This window comes from Macaca mulatta, chromosome 15, assembly GCF_049350105.2.
Source record: "Macaca mulatta isolate MMU2019108-1 chromosome 15, T2T-MMU8v2.0, whole genome shotgun sequence".
Classification (NCBI taxonomy): Eukaryota; Metazoa; Chordata; class Mammalia; order Primates; family Cercopithecidae; genus Macaca; species Macaca mulatta.
In genome coordinates this window covers 76,250,064-76,257,408 of record NC_133420.1, presented here as the reverse complement: position 1 = coordinate 76,257,408, position 7,345 = coordinate 76,250,064, and the positions used below count along the sequence as shown (strand labels likewise).

Below are 7,345 nucleotides of genomic sequence, written 5' to 3'. Positions count from 1 at the left end.
AATCAAAACCACAATGAGATACCATCTCACACCAGTTAGAATGGCAATCATTAAAAAGTCAGGAAACAACAGGTGCTGGAGAGGATGTGGAGAAATAGGAACACTTTTACACTGTTGGTGGGATTGTAAACTAGTTCAACCATTATGGAAAACAGTATGGCGATTCCTCAAGGATCTAGAACTAGAAGTACCATATGACCCAGCCATCCCATTACTGGGTATATACCCAAAGGATTATAAATCATGCTGCTATAAAGACACATGCACACGTATGTTTATTGTGGCACTATTCACAATAGCAAAGACTTGGAATCAACCCAAATGTCCATCAGTGACAGACTGGATTAAGAAAAAGTGGCACATATACACCACGGAATACTATGCAGCCATAAAAAAGGATGAGTTTGTGTCCTTTGTAGGGACATGGATGCAGCTGGAAACCATCATTCTCAGCAAACTATCCCAAGAACAGAAAACCAAACACCACATGTTCTCACTCATAGGTGGGAACTGAACAATGAGATCACTTGGACTCGGGAAGGGGAACATCACATACTGGGGCCTATCACGGGGAGGGGGGAGGGGGAAGGGATTGCATTGGGAGTTATACCTGATGTAAATGACGAGTTGATGGGTGCTGACGAGTTGATGGGTGCAGCACACCAACATGGCACAAGTATACATATGTAACAAACCTGCACGTTACGCACATGTACCCTAGAACTTAAAGTATAATAATAATAAATAATAATAATAATAGTTGTTTTATATTACTAAAATTATTTCAAGGTTTCATTTATTGCATTTGTAGGGAAGGACAGATTTGCTAATCTATTTTGAGGTATTGAGGCAGACTACAAGATTACTAGTTCAACAGCAATATCTTATATTGGTGTATCAAAATCCAAATATTTTCTTTTCTTTTTTGATGATAGGAAGAGTTGTGTGTTCTATGAAATTTTATTATTTTGTCTTACAGTATCCTAAATTATCTTTCTGGATTCTTTTACCCTTTACTACTCAATTGTTAAAGAGTATATTTCTCTTCCTTTTTGACTAATTCTCTCCCTGTAACCAGTGCAATGAAGTTAATGTTAGTGTTCATCCAAGATTCATATGCTGAAATTATAACTCCCATAGTTAGTGATGTTGTTAGAAAGTGGACAGCTGATTGGAGAGGTGATTAGGCCATGAGAGTAGAGCCCTCATGAATGGAATTAGTGCCCTTAAAAAGGAGGCTTGAGAAAGGCGGCTTGTTCCTTCCATCATGTGAGGACACAGCAAGAAGGTGCTGTCTATAAGGAAATGAGACACTAAATCTGCCAACACCTTGATCTTGGTCTTTCTAGCCTCAATAACTGTGAGGAATAAACTTCTATTTTTATAAACCTCTCAGTTTATGGTATTTTATTACAGAAGCCCAAATGGACAGCCTTTCTAATGGACAGCCTTTCTAAGACGGCTGCCTCAAACTGTGTATACTTTTTTGTGTTTTGTTTTAACTTCTGAACATTTTATTGGCCTCCTGCTCCTCCAAGGGTACCCTGCTTCTGCTGGCTTAGTATCTCAGAACTTTGGTGTCGTTGGTTTCAGACACCACTTTGCAATTCACTATTCGTCGGTCAGACACCACTTTGCAATCTACAATTCGTCGGGTGGTGGTCTTTTGGATGGTTTGCATGGAGATGCTACAGTCCAGGGCATTAACACAAGATTGAAGTCCTCGCCATCTTCCAGCAGGTGGCAGTAGGTGGCAAACTCTGCCTCCAGCTTGACCTTGATGTTCAGCAGGACCTCATACTCTGGGCCTGGCGCTACCCCTCTGCCCAGGTCTGTGCCAGCTCTGACTCCAGGTGCAGCAGGATACCGTTGAGCTGTTTCATCTGCAAGCTGCCTCCATCTCCCTCAGGCTGTTCTCCAAGCTGGCCTTCAGATTTCTCATCCAGTCCAGTTCGATCTCCAAGGACTGGACTGTATGTCTCATCTCCGTTGAGTGTTTCCTCAGCAGCTCCAACCTCGGTGGGCTGCGTGGTGACCACTGTGGTGCTCTCCTCAATCTGCTGAGACCAGTGCTTTACTAGATCCTCTCAGTTCTTCCGAGGCAACTCATCATATTGGACCCGGATGTCTGCCATGATCTTGGCAAGATCCTGAGATTTGGGGGTATCTACCTCCACAGTTAACCCAGAGGCTGCAATCTGGGTTTGTAGGCCTTTTACTTCCTCTTCGTGATTCTTCTTCATGAAGAGCAGCTCTTCCTTGATAGCCTTGATATCTGTCTCCAGCTGCAGCCGAGTGACAGTGGTGTCATCAGTGACCTTGTGGAGTCCATGGATGTCGTTCTCCACAGACTGGTGGATGACCAGCTCTATCTCATACTTCACTCTAAAGTCATCAGCAGAAAGACAGGCATTGTCAATCTGCAGAACGACACGGGTATTATCCATAGCATTTGTGAAGATCTGAGCCCTCAGGTCCTGGATAGTCTTCAAGTAATGGCGCCAGTCTCTGACCTGGGGTCCCTTCTTCTCCAGGTGCTCCCAGATTTTGCTCTCCAGCCTCCAGTTCTTGGTCTCCAGGCTCCTCACTCTGTCCAGTTAGGGGTCAGGCACTTATTCAAGCTTTGCATGGTCTCCTCATTCTGGATGCCTCCCATTTCTGCCAGACCCATGGCCATCCCCACAGCCCAGCCCCTGGGCCTCAAGCCACCCCAGAAACTGGTGGAGCAGAACACGGAGATCTGGGAACTAGAACCCCGGGCACCTGCAAAGATTCTGGCTGCACTGCTGACTGGCCGGTGCCTTAGCTGGGCCCCTGGATGGAGCCCAGGGACTGGTAATTGGTGAAGAAGGTGGAGCGAGTGGTAAAGCTCATGCTGTCCAGGAAGGAGAATGAGAGGACAGGACCCAGGCTTTGCCAACCCAAACTGTGTGTACTTCTAAGTCACTTACCAAATATTTTGCTTTTATCTACTATGATTTGTTTTTCATTATTTTCACATTGAAAGTGGAGTTATTCTTTCTGATGGTGCTTATAGATCAAGCTTAGACTCATTTCTAGCTTTTTTTCCCTCACTTTTCTACTTCTTCCTGCCCTTGATTATAGAAGGGCTTATGGCAGATGAGAAACCATTCCTCTCTCCTCTGTCTTTCTCTCTTTCTCTTTCTCTTTCTTCTACTTAGCCATTTTGGGTTTGCCATTCTCCATCTTCAACTTAACTGAGGGCATACATTTTTGTATGGTGTCACTTGCTCTTGTTGTCTGGCATTGTTTTTGGAGGACATATTAGGAAATGTGAATCCAGGCAGCTCAAATTTTCCCAACTTACTCTAATATATAATTTAAATAACTAGAATGGGGGAGAAACCAAAATGAATACAAACAGTAACAGTGAATGAACAATAACAGCAATATTGATAAAATTGCTGCACTAAAGTGAGTGCAGAAGAAAAACTAACTTGTGTAAGTGTCTCTGGAAATCAGAATTTTGGCTATGTATTTTAAGGCTACTGCCAAAAGGAACTACATAGAAATATTGTACTCTACTAATATATGTGTTTATCACAAGAATATAAGTTAATTCTGAAACTGCTCTACATGTATTGTAGGACTGAATAAATATTTTAAGTACATATTGTATTTTTTTTCAATAAATACGTATGGATGAGAGTCAACTTTCTTTTTTTATTTCTTTTTCTTGGTTAGAGACAAGGTCTTGCTCTGTTGCCCAGGCTGGAGTAGAATGGAGTGATCAGAGCTCAATGCAATCACAAACTCCTGAGTTGAAGCAATCCTCCTGCCTCAGCCTCTCACAGTACTGGGATTACAGCCACAAGCTATAGTGCCCAGCTGAGAGTCAATTTTCTTACTTTCCAAAAAGAGATTTAGTTACCAATAAGAAAGTGGAAAGGAGAGATTTAATGCTTTAGTATAAAATTAGAACTAGAGGTTTCATATGAACTAAAGATTTTAATGATAGAGAGAAAGATGTGTGTATATATGTTTCCTAGCTCTCTGCTGAGAGGGCTAGAAGCAACGGCATCACAGTAGCAATGAGCTCACTCAGTTCCTAGATACTGATTTGTCTATGCTTCTTTAATAAAGTGAACCAGAACTCCTTGGAAAATGACTGATTTCAGGGATGGGCAGGGAAAGTGTGAGATGTGCCTGGAAATTATTTTGGTGCCAGAAAGAGAGGAGTTGCCCAAAATTGATTAAAATATGTTGAAAGAATTCAGGAGACAATAGGAAAAGTCTCCCAGGTGACACATATGGGGCAACTTGAGCGCAATTTAAAAAGTAAGAGCAGTGGATTCAAGTCAAAGACTAAGACAAACAGCTATGTCTTCATAATAATAAATAAATGAAGGAGAGACAGAAATTCATACTAATAGCCAAATTAGAATAAATAAAATGGAAACAATAGAAATATGAAAAAATACAATTTTTCATGGTAACACTCCTTGCAAGCAAGAATCATCAATGAATGTTAAAATTAAAGAGCAAACTTATGATGAGAAAGAAGATATATGCATAATTTTAAGATATTTTCTACACATACTTAATTCCATTAGGGAAAAATAGTAATCTTAGACTTAAGAAATATGGCACATATCACATTACTGACATTAAGCAAGTAATCAAAGCTAAATTCATCAAGAAAAAGAAACATAGACATAAGGTGCCTCTGATATGGGAAGCACGCAGTATCACTTCTGTTGTATCATTGCCAAATATTAATAACCTGAACAAAACCATGAGGGAACATTATATAAATGAAAATTGAGAAATATTTGACATAAAAACTGTCTTGCACTCTTCAAACATATTAAGGTCATAAGAAACAAAAACAGAAACTGTCCCAGATCTAAGGAGACTAACTGTACATGACAATTAAATGAATTATGTGAATCAGGATCAGATCCTGGATCAGACAAAGAGCATTAGTGGGTATATGCTGTAATTTAAATGTGGTCTCTATTTAATTAGTAAAATTGTATCTTTAATTTTCTGGATGTGATAATTATATTAGGATTTAATACATGTTAACACTTGGGAAGATTTGAAAGATTTGAAGATTTGTGTTTGAAAGACACAGATACTTTGCACCTTTTTGTAAAATTCGTGTAAATCTGAAACCATTTTCATACCAAATATTAAAAAAGGAAATACATGGTTTTGGTATGATACTATAGTTATATAAGATATAATCACTGGAGGAAACTCAGTGAAGGGCAGATAGATAGAATCACATTGAACTATGTTTTACAATTTAATGTGACTCTACAATTATTTTAAAATAAATAGATTTTAGAAACTCTACAATGTTCTTATGACTGTAATCCCAGCACTATGAGAGGCCAAGACAGGCAGATCACTTGAGGTCAGGAGTTTGAGATCAGCCTGGCCAATATGGTGAAACCCCATCTCTACTAAAAATACCAAAAAAAAGGCCAGGCACGGTGGCTCAGATCTGTAATCCCAGTACTTTAGGAGGTCGAGGCGGGCGGATCCGAGGTCAGGAGATCTAGACCATCCTGGCTAACACGGTGAAACCCCTTCTTCACTAAAAATACAAAAAAATTAGCCGGGTGTGGTGGCCGGCAACTGCAGTACCAGCTACTCAAGAGGCTGAGGCAGGAGAATGGCGTGAGCCCGGGAGGCGGAGCTTGCAGTGAGCCGAGATCAGGCCACTGCACTCCAGCCTGGGCGACAGAGCGAGACTCCCTCTTAAGAAACAAAAAAAGAAAAAAGAAAAATTAGCGGGTGCCTGCAATCCCAGCTACTTGGGAGGATGAGGCTGGAGAATTGCTTGAACTGCGGAGGCAACTGTTGCAGTGAGTTAAGATCGCTCCACTACACTATAGCCTGGGTGACAGAGCGAGACTCTATCACAATAAAACCAAAAACAAACAAACAAACAAAAACTATTAAATATGTTAAAAGCTGACCAAGAAAAAGACATACAACCTCCAGAAAAACAACGTGTGTTCGAAAGCTAAGTTCTCAACAGAAAATATGAAGCCAGAAGATGATGGATGGATATCTTTAAAGTTTTGAAAGAAAATAATAACATTGCATTATATTTTCTTTGAAATTATATTTCAATTATAAAAGTAAAATAGATGTATCCAGACAAAAATTGAGAGATTTTTGTTACCTATCTGTTGTAAGTGATACATTAAGAAAAATATCTACAATAAAATTCAGAGATACAAAAATTTGTGGAATTGAAATGTAAAAATCAGTGGAATTAAAGTCAGAAAGTGCAAATGAATCACAAGTATAAAATACAAATTCTTTTTATACATAATAAAATGTATGGCAATCATAGAACACAGAGGAAGGTAAATAGAAATAATATGTTCTAAGGACATTGAATTGTCTGGGAATTTAGTAAAGTGCTGATTATTATTTCAGTAATTAGGAAAGTATGCTATAATAAAGTAGATAGACACTAAAAGTCTCAAGTTTTAGTTTAATGGGATCATTGTGTGTCCACTGGTAGAAATATATATATTTTTAAAGTACAGTCTCTAAAGCAGCAGAGCCTAAAGTCACAGAGACAGAAGAAAAAATGTTTTTAGTAGATCACCAGGGATAATAATGAAAGGATCTATTTATTTACACATCTTCATGAGATTCATAAATATGAAAGAATAGCATCATAAATTGAACTCTGATTTAGTGCATATAGTAGTACATCTGGGGGACATTGTTCAAGCCCTGCAAAGTGTTATCACCTACTTGGCACTGTATCTGAGTCTTCAGAAACAATTTCACTTTTCCATTCAGACAGTTGCTTCTAGTTTATGGGGAACATAGTGAGATCAATGAAAACCATGAGCATAAATCTGTGGCCACACTTCATTTGCTGTAAAGTGAGATCCTTGGTTGCAAGTGATGCTTCTGGGAAAAATGATAAGATATTCTGTATGTCCAAGGATGTCATAAATACTAGAAAGGCAAATCTACATCCAGAATATATGTCTAGTACAGTAAAATCTGCCACTTCCATAATAGAAGTAGTCCAACTTAATCCATCAATGGGTAGATGGCTAATAACCCTGGGGAATAGTGCAGTTTGGGGGATGCAGTGTTGGTCTTTGCTCTTGGAAGACTGGACACACAACAATAGCTGTAACTAGATGGGTGTTGACAAGTGGAAGTCATCATTCTTGAGAATATACATAATCTCATCCCTGCTAACATGGCCACTTTGTCCATGAGCTAATTGGAGAAAAATCACAGTGACTGAGGAAGGGGACTGATTTACTCCTCCAGGATTAAATCATCATGAATATTAAAATTCTCCTGTACTGAGATCACGCCACTGCACTCCAGC

The 7,345-nt window shown here is 39.4% G+C and overlaps 1 pseudogene; it reads right to left on the bottom strand.

Moving 5' to 3' along the window:
- Window positions 1-1,558: 1,558 nt before the first annotated feature.
- LOC709265 (keratin, type I cytoskeletal 18 pseudogene) lies at window positions 1,559-2,874 on the bottom strand (annotated as a pseudogene).
- Between the last annotated feature and the right edge of the window lie 4,471 nt (window positions 2,875-7,345).